We start from the raw sequence: 16735 nt of genomic DNA on the forward strand, positions 1-16735 counted from the left end.
AAGTAAGAATCCATATGATTACTTGTCTTTTTTGAATAAAGTAGCATATAAAGGCTGTATATAGTCACACAAAAGACTATAGCTATTACTTCTTTAGCTGTTGTAAAGCCCTTGCTCTGGCACTTATAAGCAGCTGTCCTTCAGTAGGGAAAGGGAGGCTTTGGGCCACCTTCACACCAGTTTAATTTTATCAAATCTCCACCTGGGTCTTGGTCACTATGGAGGATATTAGGTTTTAAGTAACCACATGACCCTCATTTTGTCCATCAGAGATTGAACTCGCAGTACAGTTAGCTGAGAGGCTTCATACCTGGTTCTTGGTTCACTAAGCTACGTTGCTAGTGGTTTCCATGGAAATAACAGTAGAAATGGCTCTATGTGTCTGAGTAGGAGCTGCCAGCTGAGCTCTGAAGAGAGTTGCATTTTCCCTTGATACCCAGAGCCAGTCATCAGTGTGGAAAGCATTGCAGGATGCCACAACCTCTGGCCAGGTCCCCAAAGCTACAGTTATTCGGAGGAAATTTGATATTTTGGCTAACAGTTATGGTGATTAATTGAAAAATTTTTACAGAAATGAAATTACTTAGATTGAATATCTTCTTTGAGCTCCAGTTAATTGGATCAAATATTAATACTTTGATTTAATTTAGACTCATATATCTGATGTAGCAATTGGTGCATGACTTTTATAAACATGAATTTGTCTAGATTGTTAAAAATTCTCCAATCTTTTATTAAGGGAGAAAGAAAACCTGAATATTTTGTATCTCAAGAGTTATTAATGGGAACTATATTCTCACATATTTCATGATAAATTGGAAGTATGTGTAAGAATTTTTATTAAACTCTGTAACCATGTTTAGACTCTGCTAATAACTTGCTGAGAGAATTGGCCAAACTACCTAATCTCTTGACACCCTTGTTTCCTAATTTATTACATAAAGTTTCAGTGAAGTGGGCATAATGAAGACTGAGCTCTATTCTGACACAAATGGTTATAAAGTTCATGACAGAGTGGATGTTTACTAAAGTATATTAACATGTAAATGTAACTAACGTTTATTGAACAACTACTGTGAATGGTCATAAATTGGATGGTTCTTCACAAATGAATATTCTGCTTTATTCATTGTAGACATATAGTCCATATATGGCTTATCAATTTTCAAACAATTTGATGCAGTGTGGTAAATTCTAAAGTTATTCTACACATTTTGATGGTTTAGAAGTCACTATTTGATTGTGTAGTGTGCATAGTATTTTATGATAATCAATTTACAGAGTATAGCACAATGAACACACAAAATGGTAGAGATTGGATAGACATCTTTCCTAACTGTTTAAAATTATTATTTTAATTTAATTTAAAAAGTTATCTTTATCTACCACAAAAATAGAGCTCAGGAAAATCGTGCTGGTTATTTGACTGTTCCACTGGCTTACATCATGACTAAAAGAGAAATTAATGAACTATAAAAATAAATATAATTATATATAGGTATATCTGATTGGTGAGAAAAAGCCTCTGAAGATTTACCAATATACTTGGAGGGGAAAAAAAACCTGTTCTGACCTAATGGTTAAAATATGTATATGTGAATCAGAACTGAAAAGTATACATTCACAGAGGAGTAAATGTGTACGTTAATTGAAGCTGGGGAAATCACCAAAGGCAGAAGATGATCATATTATCATCTGTAAAAACAGGAAATAAGATAGTGTGAGTAGCTTTAAGGTTTATTATAGAATATGGAAATTCAGACCCGGAATCCAGTAAAGTTCATTGATATTTCCCACGTTATTGATTATCTTAGCCTTCGTGTGATGCCAGTTTGGCTTTTTATAATTTCCGTGTTAGCAATTATTTTTTTATATTTAAGTCACAGTACTCAGGATATTACAGCTTTTGATATTTCAATTTAATATCCTTATAGGACAACTGCTGAATCCATTAGTTAGCCATCTGGTTTAGGGTAGCTTGCCTGCTATTTCTCTAGGCTTTCAAATTCTTGAAATGTTCTGTACTTATGATCATTTGCATTTTAAATGTGTGCATGCATGTTCATGTATATACTGACATCCTGCTATAATATTTCACTCTTTTAGAGCTGAATGAAATGAAAGAATGACTTCTAAGAAGATTTAGTAAATGAAATGCCAAAGCCATCTCATTACAAAGTTTTGTCCCCAACTGTATCAGTTTCTTATGGATGCTGTAACAAATTGCTGCAAACCCTGTGGCTTACAATTCTGGACAGAAGTCTGAAATTGGTTTCATTGGACTGAAATCAAGTTGTTGGCAGGGCCATGCTCCCTCTGCAGGCTCCAGGGGAGACTTCCTTTCCTTGCCTCTTCTTGTTGCACTCTTTGCATTTCTTGGCTTGTGGCCCCTTTTTCCATCTCCAAAGCCAGCACCTCAGCATCTTGCTTCAGGCATATTGCCCTGTGTCTCACTGTAGTAACATTTGCCTCCGCCTCTATCTTATAGAGATGCTTGTGGTTCCATTTAAGATCCACTCAGGTAATCTAGGATTTTCTTTCCATCTCAAGATTCTCAACTTAATCTTATCTGCAAAGTCCTTTGTGCCATATCAGATGACATTTACAGGTTCTGGGAATGAGGGCCAGGATATCTTCGGGAATTATGATTCAGCTGTACAGGAGAGGATGAACTCAGCAGGTCTGGGTTGCTCAAACCCTATACATTCCCAGCGTCTTCAGAACTGACCCTAGGCTTGGCCTCTGGAAGATGACCTCTGAGTCCTTGGCGTATCCCACCTGATAAGTTTCTTTGTATACCTGAGATCTTGGGCCACAGGAGATAGTTTTTGCTAACAATATGATTTATGGTGATCACCTGTTTCGGCATGCCTGAGGCTGTGGACCATACCAAGTGTTGGACCTCTTGGAGGAGGGGGGCTGCAGACTGAGTAGCTAAGGCCAGTCATACAGGTGCTGCATGCTATGTGGTAGACTCCCAATAAAATCCCTGGACACCAAGACTCAGGTGAGATGATCAAGTTGGTAACACTTAGCATGGGTTGTCACACATTGTTAAGGGGAGAATTATATACTGTCTGTGCATGACTTCGTAGGGAGAGGACAGCTGGAAGCTAGTGCTTGGTTTCTCCTGGACTCTGCCCTCTGAGCCTTTTTTCACTGCTGATGTTAATCTGTACCTCTTCACTGCAGTAAACAGTGCGTACAGATTTTCTGAGTCCTGTGAGCCCCTCCAGCAAATCATGGAGCATAAGGCCGATCTTCAGGACCCTCAGCACATCAGCCTGCTGTACCAAATGAGTCCAGTAACAGAATTCAGGTTGATGTTAGAATGGCAGGGCATGTCTGTATGTATAGAATACATAGTTCAAATATGATATGTGTAATACAGAAAAGACCATCTCTGGTACAATATTAATTTTAATTAAAAATGGAAACATTTCCGGCATATATGAACAAATTTTGAGAGCCATGGAAATCAGATGCTCTATCATTGTTGCTTTGGAAAGAGTGGAAAAGTAGTGAAGATATTATAGCTCTGTACACAAATTTATAAGCCCAAACTTCATATAAATTCACATAAGTACCATGCATGTCTCATAAGCTTAAAAATAAAATATATTCCTATAAGCTTTTGGGAAATGGCTGATAATTGGGATCCCGTTCCAGAAATTGGAGACATTTTGGAGACTTAGGTGCCTCAGGTAGTAGAGGGTAATTTGAATTGTTGTTAAAACATGCCACTGAAATGATATAGCATGAGAGGCCTTGGAGGTGGAGAAGCAGCTGCAGTTAACGTTTGTTGGGTCTGACATTACATGGTTTCATGTCTGCCAGGGTCTGTTTCTATGGCAGAATGTCTGCTATTCAGTGTATTCAATATTTGGTAAACTAGAAGTTTCTGGGATATTCTTTCAGTCAATTCCTGACCACATACTAGGAGAAAAGATTTCTTCATACATGTGCACATTTAAGATGTTTTTGCAGCAAACGGTACCAGAAATTGCTATGGAATGTCATTTGGAAAAAATCAGGCTCTGCTAGAACTTGGGGCTATGGGTATGAAAAGTTTACAGAAACATTTACCAGTGAAGAAGCTCCAATACATTTATGGGAAACCTTAAATTTTTGCTGTTAGTAAAACTAATAATAAGAGGGCAAAAAAAGAGGCAACCAAGCTCTTGGGGAATAAGACAGAGCAAACTTGATTCCCTGAACTAGAGCCGGGGAACTGGAGGTGCATCTCAGGGTGAAGTCTGAGCAGTGTTCCTCTGAGCAGGGACCTGGTTGGAGGTCGGAACCTTCAATTTGCTTCCACTGAGGGGAGAATGGTCACAAAAATAAGAGCTGGAACCACTTGCAAACGCACCCCTGGTAGCTAGTGGGGAGCAGCATATACAGGATAGATTGAGGGGAAAAAAATGCCAAGAGGAAGGGATTTGGCTTGAGGCTACCTTTGGTAGACCAGTCGACTGTTACTACTAAGCTTGCATGATTATTGGAGGGCCTTCTAACTGGACACTGGAACTTCGGAAGTTTGGGATGTTGCGCCTCTTCTCTCCCCACGCCATCCCTGGACACAGCCTGTGCTTAGCAGCCAGTGGATTTTAACGTGGAAATCTAGAAGAAGGGCGAAGAATTGGTTGTGCTTCATGCCCAGATTGATGGGGGGTGAGAAGCATGAGAAAGAATCCTAGAGCAATCATGGGAAGACTTCTCTAATTTGCACAGCTAAGGAGCTGGGGTTTGGGTCTAGGATAAGCAGATTCCCAAGGGATAGGAATCCCACAGCCGATACTTAAAATCCAATAACAATGGCAAATAAAATAGCTTACAACTTAAAAAATCATATTCTGTGTATTTGAGATTAATTCTCTCTATGTTGTCTGATTTAATCCTCACAACAAGGGAATGAAAAAGTATTATTATTTCCAGTTTATGAATGCTGAACCTGAGATTCTAGATGGCAGAGCCTGAGTTCACACGAGAGCAGGACGAATTTGAATTCTGTGTCCTTCTCAGCATGACAAACTACTCAAAAAGTGTGGATTTTCAGTCAGTGCTGACTTAATGCTAAGTCACTGCACAGAATTTTCTGCAAATTACCGTACTCACTGCCTCCGAGGGAGCACTGCGTTTTATTGGTGCATCCTTTTGGCATCTAGTGGCATCTACTCATGGGTTTGCCCCATGGCTCCTCTTACATGCTGCCTGGAGATTTATGTCTTTAAGTCTTTCTCTTTAATGAAATAGTGCTTTTTTTGAGGGTGGGAACCATGTCTTATACATTTCTGTAAGTCAGACAGTGCCTAGCCTAGTGTCATCTGCATGGTGTTCTTACTAAATATTTAGCTATTTTTTTCTATCATAGTGTGAGATGATGTTATCTTGTAAATTACATGTGGATAACACACTTAAAATATGTGCCTTGCATGTGATTTTTCTGCAATTTCTTGGATAATATTAGCATGTGGTAAATACTTATCTAATAAAAAGACAGTATATATACACAAATATGAAATCCGTGATGTTGGAATTCCCATATCTCTCTTGGTGATATATTGTTTGGTAAAAGGAGGTAAGTAAAAGATAGCAGTGGTTGGTTACTGTCAAGGGAAAAAGTTATCTGAGTGGCCTTTGAATTTCTAGTTTGTTAGATATTGACAGCCTCAGGGTACAAGTGAAGGATTTCTGAAGAGAGTTCAAGAATGCTTACCCTGTGCTTGAGACATTATAGTCAAATCATTTGCTAACAGGATTCAGTGACATTGAGTGGGAATTCACAGACTAAATTGAGAGACTTTCAGTCTTAGCTATTCTCTTAGACTTCCTCATTTCTCAGGTAGTAGCTCTCTTCTGTTGGAAGTGCTATAGTTAACTCTCTCCATAGGAAATAAGTTAGAAGAAATTTCCCTCCCTCCCTCCTTCCCTCCCTTCCTTCCTTTCTTCCTTCCTTCCTTTCTCCCTTTCTTCCTTTTATTAGGTCAGAGAAAGATGACAGCAAGAATGATAATTGTACATATATACAACATGACTTTTTTTGAAAATGAAAATTGTTTACTTGAAAACATGGACAGAAATAAATGATTTTCTCCCTAACATCAAATATTGATCATTTCCACCATGACAAATGGATAACTAGAAAATTCTGCCTTTGAAAATATGCTTTTATGTATTTGACATGAAAGAAAATATTGATTTTGTTTAAACTTTCAGAAGAGTGTTTCACTTGAGAACATTAGTGAAAGGCTGTGGTAGAAAGGGAGAGGCAGAAAAGCTGTGATATCTTTTTTTCTTCTTACCCAGCATATTCTTAACAATTTTATTTTTTTTTCCACACAGCTCTCCACATTCTCACTTTCTCTCATATGGTCCCTCCAGACTTCTTAACACTTGCAGAACACTTGCAAGACTAAAAATTTTCCTATCTAAACTATGCATTAAAAAAATTTTTTTCACAGGTAAGAATAAAAGCATTCTCATTAATTTTTGTGAGTATTTAATATATCATAGAGTTTCAGGGAATTTGTTTTTAAAACAAAGACTTTTAATAATTGCTAAATGTCAGCCTTAGTATTTTCTCTCAATTTCTTAGAACTGTTTTAGAGAGTGAAAGAAGTGAAATGTTCTTTTTTGCTCCTTCATTTTCTAAAAGTACGATGACCAAGTGATCAATTAAAAAGGAAATAAAAATGGAAAATGGTCTGTGAACTACCATGCTAAAAAGAAACCTATCCAAAATAAATAAAACACCAAAAAAAGCTTTTAACAAATATTGCACCAAAAAAAAAAAAAAAAAAGAAAGAAAGGAAAAAAGAATAAAGGAGTCTGAGCCAGTAAGAAATTGTTCATTCTGTGAAAATAGTACCTGATCTTACTACTGGTTTTCTCTTTGTTTCTGAGACTTTATTTTTCAAGGCAGTGAAAGTAACCTCAAGAGAGATTGCAGTTCAGTCTTAGCCAGGGTTGTAAACTTATGCCAAAGAGCCACTATATGTGGTAGTGGCTACATTTGATGGGAAAGAAATCTTTTTTAAGATTTAAAAAAAAATTTCCTGGTGTTCACCATCATGATGTTCCCATCATGTCAACATCTTCCTTAAAAATATTTCTGCAAAGAAAATTTGCAAAATACAGAGAAAGAGAAGGAAGAGTGTAATGCCTCATATATCCATCGTACAGATTTAACAATTTATTAACATTTACTATATTTATTCCATGTTTTAGATTTATACAACTTTATTAATCCTAAGGTTTTTCATTAAGGTGTAATTTACATACAATAAAAAAATTTCAATATTAGCTGAATAATTTTACGAGATTTGACAAATATATACAGTCACGTGACAGCCAGCAGACTCATGATATGGAACATTCTACACCCTAAAATTTTCTTATGGCCATTTCCAGCCAATTCCTTTCCTCCACCAAAACCCCAGTAAACCACTGAATTCTCTTCCTCCTCTATAGTTTTATCTTTTCTAGAATTTCACAAAAATTGAATCATGAGGTAGATAGTATTTTATGTCTGGCTTCCTTCACTTTGCAAAATGCTTTAGAGATTCATCCATGTTGATGAACTTATCAATATATTTTTCTTTTTATTCCTGATTAGTGTTGCATTGTATGGATATACCGAAGTTTCCCATTCTGTAGCTGATGGACATTTTGGTTATTTCCAGGTTTTTTTCTTTTCCCCTATTCTTCATAAAGTTGCTATGAACATTTGGGTACACATCTTTGTGTAGATTTTTTTTTCATGTCTCTTGGCTAATCACCTAGAAGTAGGATTTTGGTCCTACTGTGTGTATTTCATTTTATAGAAAACTGTGGAACTGTTTCCAAGTGGCTGTACCGTTTTGCATTCCTATCAGTCACGAATGAGAGTTCCAGGTGCTCCACATCCTCACCAGTGCTTGATTATGTTAATCTTTTAAATTTTAGCCATTTTGGTGAGTCTGTATCTTAATTTGCATTCCTCTAATGACTAATTATATTGAACATCTCTTTACATGATTACTTGCCGCTTGTATACCATATTTTGTGCAGTGTCTTTCTGAGTCTTTGCTCATTTAAGAAATTTAGTTGTTTGTAATCCTATTATTGAGTTTTAAGTGTTGCTTATATAATTCTGGCAGTGTGTCCTTTATTGGATACGGATTTTGAAAATATTTTCTCCCACTCTGTGGCTTGTATTTTCATTTTCTTAACTGTCAATTTTGAAGAGCAGAAGTTTTTAATTATGATAAATTCCAAATTATCTATTTTTTTGTAGTTGATGCTTTCTGATAGTAAAGAAATTTTTTTTTAAAATATTTATTTATTTATTTTTGGTTGCGTCGGGTCTTAGCTGTGGCATATGGCTCTTTCATTGCAGCACGTGGGCTGATAGTAAAGAAATTTTGACTAAGCCAAGATCAGCACGATTTTTCTCCTTTGTTTTCTTTATGAAGTTTTATAATTTTCCATTTCAAGTTATGTAAATGATATTAGATGAGTGTCCAATATCTTTTTAAATTTGCATCTGATAATCAAATTGTTCTAGCACTGTTTGTTGGAAAAAACTATTTCCCCATAAATTATTTTGGTGTCTTTTTCAGAATCAATTTACTTGTAGGACTATTTATGGACTTTCTAGTCTGTTCCATTGATGTTTATGACTATCCTTTATGACAATACTACAACTGCTGTGATTACTATAGTTCTATAATATGTCTTGAAATAATGTAGTGTAAGTCCTCAATGTTGTTCTTCTTCAAAAGCACTTGGCTACTCTAGGTCCTTTGCATTTGCATATAAATTTTTACAATCAGCTTGTCAAGTTCTAAAAAAAAAGCCTGCTGGGATTTTGATTGGTATTGTGGTGATCAGTTTGGATAGGTTTGACATTTTAACATACTGAGTCTTGTGATTCTTGAAACGGTATTTCTCTGCATTTACATGGGTTTCCTTAATCTTCCCAGCAACGTTTTGTAGTATTCAGTGGAGAAGTATAGCACATATTTTGCTAAATTTATACTTTACTATATCATAATTTTTTATTCAATGTAAATAGTACTATTTTTATTTTAATTTCCAATTTTTTATTGCTAGTGTATTGAAATACAAGTAATGTTTGTATATTGTATCTTCTGACATTGCTAAATGCACTTATTGGTTTTAGTAGTAGGTTACTTAAGACTTCACAATCAGAATCTGTGCACAGAGAAATTAATTTATTTAATAGGTACAGACTTTTAAAGTTGTCTACTTTTTCTTGAGAGAGCTTTGATAATTTATTATTTTTAAGGAAAGTATTCATTTAATCTGGATAAATTTATTGGCATAAAGTTGTACATACTATTTCCTTATTATCTTTTTAATGTCTGTAAGATCTGAAGTGGTATTTCCCCTCTCTGTTGGTAATTTGTTTCTTCTCTTCTTGATCAGTTCAGCTAGATTATCAATTTTCTTGATATTTGAAAAGAACCACTTTTGGCTTCATTGATGTTTCTCTGTTTTTTCTATATTCTATTTCACTGACTTATGTTCTTATCTTTTTTTTCTTCTACTTAGTCTAGATATGATTTGCTCTTCTTTTGCTAGTTTTGTGAAGATTAAAGTTTAGATTATTGATTTGAGAACTTTGTGCCTTTCTAATATAAGCATGTAATATTTTCCCTCTAAATAATCATTTTGCTACACGTCACAGCAAATTCTCATTTAGTTAAATTTTTTCTAATTTTTTTTTGTGTGTGTTTGTTTCTGACCCATTGGGTTTTTGGAATAGAGTTGCTTAATTTTCAGATATTTGAAGTTTTTCTAAAAATTTTATTTTTGCTAATTTTAATTTAATTCTTTTGTGTTCCGAAGACATACTGTGTAAGTTTTCAATCTTTTGAAATCTGTTGAGACCCGTTTTAAGGCCCGTCATATTCTCCGTCTTGGTGAATGCTTTATGTGCACTTCAAAAAGGTGTGTGTTCTGCAGTTTCTGGGTTTAGTTTACTAAAAATGTCAATTAGGTGAAGATAGTGGTTAGTATCATCATTCAGGCCTTCTATCAGAAATACTGATATTCTTATCTAGTTTTTAAAAATTAATTACAGAAAAGATGTGTGTTAAAGTCTTAATGATGGTTGTGGATTTGTCTGTTTTCTCCCCTCAGGTCCATTACTTCATGTATTTTGAAGTTCTTTTGTAAGGCACATACGTATTTATAATTGTTATCTTTTCCTGATATATTGAACCTTTTATCATTGTCCACAGTGGTACTCTTTGTTTTGGTGTCTATTTTGTTTGATTTTATATAGCCACTCCAGCTTTCTTTTTGCATTACATATCTTTTTCTAGCTTTTCACTTTTTTTTATTGAATGAAAGATTCTTTAAATTCTATAATGCTTTATAATTTTCAAAAGTTTCACACACATGATTTCATATAATCCCATAATAACCTGTTTTTTAAAAAAAGTTTTTCAGTCTTTCACTTTTAATTGTGTTTATATTTCAAGTGCATATTTTATAGAGAACATATAGTTGGGTTTTACTTTTGTATCTGGTTGGGCAATCTCTGCCTTTAAAAATATATATATTTATTTATTTATTTGCCATGCTGCATAGTGGTATGCAGAATTCCCAACCAGGGATTGAACCTGTGCCCCCTGCAGTGGAAGCATGGAGTCTTAACCACTGGACCACCAGGGAAGTCCCAATTTCTCCCTTTTGATTGGAGTATCTGGTCTGTTCCCATTGAAAGTAATTATTGACGTGGTAGCTTTAGGTCTGCCGTTTTTGCTATTTGTTTTTTATTGGTCTTACTTGTATCAACATTTTGTTCTCTATTCTTTCTTTTCTGTTTTCTTCTGTGGTAATCAGGTATTTTCTAGTTTTCCATTTTAATTTTTTGATTGACTTTTTGCTATGTCTTTCTGTATTACTTTTTTTTAGTGGTTTCCCTAAGGTTTACAACATACATCTTAAAATTAGCCCTAATCAATTCAGAATTAATATTTGAATTACTTCAGGTAAAATATAGCAACTTTGAAACAGTGTATTTTTGTTTGCCAACTCCCAGTGTTATTTTTATCATATACGGCTCATGTATGTATGTCATATATTTATACATAAACATAAAATGTACGAAGTATATATATATTTGTATTTACCACATATTTACTTCTGGGGGTCTTCATCCTGTTGATATGAATAGCTGCAATTTAATAGCATTCTCCGTCAGACTTCTAGTGACTCTTTTCTCTTAGGGATAAATCCATTTCATTTTTGTTTATTCGAAAATGTTTTTATTTTCTTTCAGTTTGAAGAATAGCTTTGCTGGATATAGGATTCTTGATTAACATTTTTTTTCTTCTGCACTTTGAACATTTTATTTCAATTTTTTCTGACTCCTATAGTTTCTGGTAAGAAGTTAGTCATTAGTTATATTGTGGCTTTCCTGTGTGTAATGTATTTTTTCTGGCTGCTTTGAAGAATTGCAATTTTTCTTTGACTGATGGCAGTTTGACTATAATGTACCTAGGGATGATTTTCTCTTCATTTATTCCGATTGAGATTCATTGAGATTTTTAGTTCTATAAATTAATGTTTCGCAGCAAACTTGGGAAGTTCTCAGACATTACCTAAAAAAAAAATTTTTTCTTGCCCTCTCTCTCTCTCCTTCTGGCACTCCCATTACACCTGCTTAGATCACTTCATAGTGTTACCAGAGTTTTCTGAGGTATTGCTACTTTTTTATTTAATGTTTTTTTGTGTCTCTTTCAGCTAGGACAGTTTCTATGGATCTATCTTCAAGTCCCCTGATTATACCCTCTCATTTCCTGTCTGCTTTTCAGCCCATTTAGCCCTTTTTAATTTTAGTTATTTACATTTCAGCTCTATGATATCCTTTTGAAAAAATAATTTCCACTTTTCTGTTGAGATATCATATCAATTATTGCTAGCAAACTTTCTTATAATTCTTCCAACATATTTTCTGTTAATTCTTTGAATATATTTGTAGTAACTTTTTTGATGTCTTTACCTGCTAAATTCAACATCTGGCCCAAATTAGAGTCAGATTCTGACTACCTTTTTTCCTGAATATAGGTCACAGTTTTCATTCTTTGCATGAGTACTAATTTGTCACTGAAACTAGATACTATAGAAAATGTAATGAACTCTGGCTTCTGTCATGTTCTCCTGTGTATTATTGGGTTTTTGTTCTAGTAGGTGATCACCTTGTCTGGATTCAAACTGTAGACTTTGTCTCTTCTGTAAACAGCTGTTATTTGTTTTTAAGGCTTCCAAACGCAGCCTTTTTACCTGTCCCTTGTAGTTATCCCCATAGCTATAAAATGTGGCAGCCAGCCAAGAAAATCCTTTTTGAGGTGCAGCTCACCCTCTCTGTGCTGCCTTGCTTCTGTGATTTTTTCCTGTTTATGACCCCTGTCTCCCCAGTTTCTACCGGATTCAGGCTCTATTGTCTCATTCTTCTGACTGATGCGGATTCAGCTTTCTTCAGCTGAACCACTCGTAGTTGGGGAATGCCCTCAGTTAGATAAGCACCAAATTTAGAGTTCTGGTTCTGTTTAAATTTCAAAAATATTTTTTTCTCTAGTCTCTGAATACTTTTCCCACCAGGGTCTTATGCATAGTTTAGTTGCCAGCCAGGGATTTGTACAGTTTGCTCTGAATTTTGGTCTCGCTCCTTCTGAGGCTCTATTGCTGCTAAAATTTCCCCTTTAAAATTCCAGTTGCTTTCCAAGCCTGAACTCAGTCTGTGGCACCTTCAGCTAAAATAGGCTATTGTGTTTCTCACGGCAGTTCAACAGCCATAGCTGTGGAGGCTGGCTAGAGCCATGGATCGAATAGCCACAGACTCAAAATTCTTAACTTTTCCAGCTGCAGTTTTTTCACAGTCAAACTTTCCTGTTGCTTTTGCTTGAGTTTAGATGCTTTCTAAGATTTTTTAATCATCCGAATTTAAATTTTAGCCAGTATTTTGTAGTCGTTATCTGTGGGGGTCACATTATCATCTCACCTCTCCACCATTACTGGAAGTTGAGCCCCATCTTTATAAAGATATTTTAAAATAAATTATAGACATGTCATTTTACATCTAAATATTTCATGTGCAGCCTGTAAAAATAAGGACATTTCTTAAAGTATCCACCGTAACATTATTGTATTTAACAAAATTAACAATGAGTCCTTATTATCTTTTAATGCTGGTTCACATTTACATTTCTCCATTTGTCCCCAAAATGTCTTTTATGGTTGGTAAACCAGAATGCAAAAAGACCCACAGACTCTAGTCATTGTATCTTTTAAGTGTCTTATTTGGAATTTTCTTCTGCATAATTCTTTTTTTTTTTTTTTTTAATTTTTGTTTTTGGCCATGCCGTGTGTTATGTGGGATCTTAGTTCCCTGACCAGGGATAGAACCTGTACCCCCTGCAGTGGGTGCGTGGAGTCTTAACCACTGGACCTCCAGGGAAGTCCCCCTTCTCCCTAATTCTTAAATGACATTGAGTCATTGAAAAAATGAAACAGGTTATTCTGTGGAGTGTCCCATATTCTGGATTTGTCTGGTGTTAACTTGTTCTATCTTTTGTATTTCCTATAAACTTAAAGTTAGAACTAATGTCTTGGTTAGAGTTAAGTTAAACATTCTTGGTAAAATATATCCCAGGTGATGATGTATCTTTCATGATTCATACTGTTAGGATTTATATAGTGCCTGGTTATTCTGCTATTAGATGGATTATTGGGTTCAGGTGGTCTTCAGTCTCCTTTCTTCCAGATCATTTCTTCAGAAGATTACTTGATTAGCCAACTTGGAAATCACTATACCACCTAGAATCACTTAGTGATTCTAAATATTCATATTAGGATATTCTATATTCTAATATTCTAAATATTCTAATACTCTAAATATTCATATTAGAATATTTCCACCCTCCAGCTCTTAATTCATGTCATCACCAAAATGAAATTATCCATAAATTCTTCCTAGCTCAGAGTGAATCCAAAAAATTAAAAGACATCTAAATTGAAATAAATTATCCCAGTGAATCATCTAAGGTGTATACATACTGTCAAGTATCCTCCGCTTTCTATATATCTATCTCCTCTGTAGCTATGCTTCATGAGTCTCTGGCTTCTAAGAAGATAGCCATTGTTTTGCTGATAACTTACCATTCATTTGTTTATTTGATTAATGTAAAAAGCTACAGTGAAAAATTTTAGGACAATTAAAAATACCCATATAGGCAATTAACAGATATACACTCCTACATATAAAACAGGTAGACAGCAAGGACTTAATGTATAGCACAGGGAACTGTATTCAATATCTTGTAATAGCCTATAATGGAAAAGAATCTGAGAAGTATTATAGGTATATAAAACTGAATCACTTTGCTATACATCTGAAACTTATACAGTATTGTAAATCAACTATACTTCAATAAAAATAAAATACCCATATAGGACTGGAGTTACTGATATCGATTCTGTTGACCTGGTATTCATAATGTGTTGAATGCCTGAATCAGAGAAAACTTTTTTATGTTATGAAGCTCAAGTCCATTCCTATATATTAGATTATATCAACTTGATTAAATTTTCTTTTATGTATCTCAACTGGCAGTCATTTCTATGGGCAAAATGAAGACCTTTGAATTATCTTCTGATTTGATTAGGACATGCTGTATTTTTTTAACCTCTTTCTATCTCTTTTTCTAAATCAAGATTTAGTTATGTTAATTAGAACTGGTGGGCCCTACAGCCAAATTTTACATCAAGCCAGTGGTCTCATGTTTTGAAATAGCGTGGACGTTTGTGTGGGGAAATCATCCTTTATTACCATTCACTATGGTAGTAAGAAGCAGAGCTATTACTATTGCAGAGTAATTTAATACTGTTTTATTAACACAGCCTTTCATCTTGGTAAGGAGTTCTGGGATTCAGGAGGATGTCCATTTTCTGTGAAATACTATCCCGTTTAAATAGATTAATCCACAATCTATGGTTATAAAAACATAAAAAAAATAAAGAACTAAAATCTGAGTAGAGAATCAAATGTAAGAATCAATTAACTTGCATCCTTTTAAAAATTATTATACTATTATCTTTAATAATTAGATACACTTTTCCTATTTCTTACCTGAGCTATTGTTCTTTTTTATGCCAGGTACTTGACACATGAGACTAGAGAAGAATTAAATTTGGAATTAAAACTTGACTAATGGTCCAAAATAATTTAGAGTTTAAATCATTCCAGTAAAACAAATTGTAGAAATGGATGTTTGTTTTTACGTGGTGGATGGCTCTTTTAGCAGACATTATTTGGTGTTTCAGTTACGGTTTACTTTCTCTGCCCAGTAAGTTTCCTGGAGAAATGGTGGTGTAGGCATTTTAGAGAACTTATGTGAAAGAAAATTTTTTATGTAATGCTTCCTGTGCAGAAGCAACATTTAAACATAAACTTTTCTCATAATACTTTTTTCTTTTAATAGCAACTATTACTTTTCCCAAGGAGAAGTGAAAAATTAAATCACAGAGAAATGAAAGGATTAAGACCAGATAGTCTTTAATTCAATTATTCATTTTATTCTTCATATCTGAGTACTCCTTCATTCCTCCAGATCAGAGGATTTGTGTTCTGTTGTTTTCTGTATGTATTCTGCATGCCTATATTGCCATAAGAATGGAATAAATTTGCTCTGTGGCATTAAAGACATTAAAAAAAGCCACATCTTTTTTTTAATTTTTTTTAATTTTTTTTTGCTTTATAACAAATTTAATCAGTTATACATATACATATGTTCCCATATCCCCTCCCTTTTGTGTCTCCCTCCCACCCTCCCTATCCCACCCCTCCAGGCGGTCACAAAGCACTGAGCTGATCTCCCTGTGCTATGCGGCTGCATCCCACTAGCTATCTACCTTACGTTTGGTAGTGTATATATGTCCATGCCGCTCTTTCACTTTGTCACAGCTTACCCTTCCCCCTCCCCATATCCTCAAGTCCATTCTCTAGTAGGTCTGTGTCTTTATTCCTGTCTTACCCCTATGTTCTTCATGACATTTTTTTTTCTTAAATTCCATATATATGTGTCAGCATACAGTATTTATCTTTCTCTTTCTGACTTACTTCACACTGTATGACAGACTCTAGGTCCATCCACCTCATTACAAATAGCTCAATTTCATTTCTTTTTATGGCTGAGTAATATTCCATTATATATATATATATATATATATATATATATAATATTCCATTGTATATATTCTTTACCCATTCATCCGATGATGGACACTTAGGTTGTTTCCATCTCTGGGCTATTGTAAATAGGGCTGCTATGAACATTTTGGTACATGTCTCTTTTTGAATTATGGTTTTCTCAGGGTATATGCCCAGTAGTGGGATTGCTGGGTCATATGGTAGTTCTATTTGTAGTTTTTAAAGGAACCTCCATACCATTCTCCATAGTGGCTGTACCAATTCACATTCCCACCAGCAGTGCAAGAGTGTTCCCTTTTTTCCACACCCTCTCCAGCATTTATTGTTTCTAGATTTTTTGATGATGGCCATTCTGACTGGTGTGAGATGATATCTCATTGTAGTTTTGATTTGCATTTCTCTAATGAGTAAAGATGTTGAGCATCCTTTCATGTGTTTGTTGGCAGTCTGTATATCTTCTGTGGAGAAATGTCTATTTAGGTCTTCTGCCCATTTTTGGATTGGGCTGTTTGT

The sequence above is a fragment of the Hyperoodon ampullatus genome (genome assembly GCF_949752795.1).
Source record: "Hyperoodon ampullatus genome assembly, chromosome: 17".
Classification (NCBI taxonomy): domain Eukaryota; kingdom Metazoa; phylum Chordata; class Mammalia; order Artiodactyla; family Ziphiidae; genus Hyperoodon; species Hyperoodon ampullatus.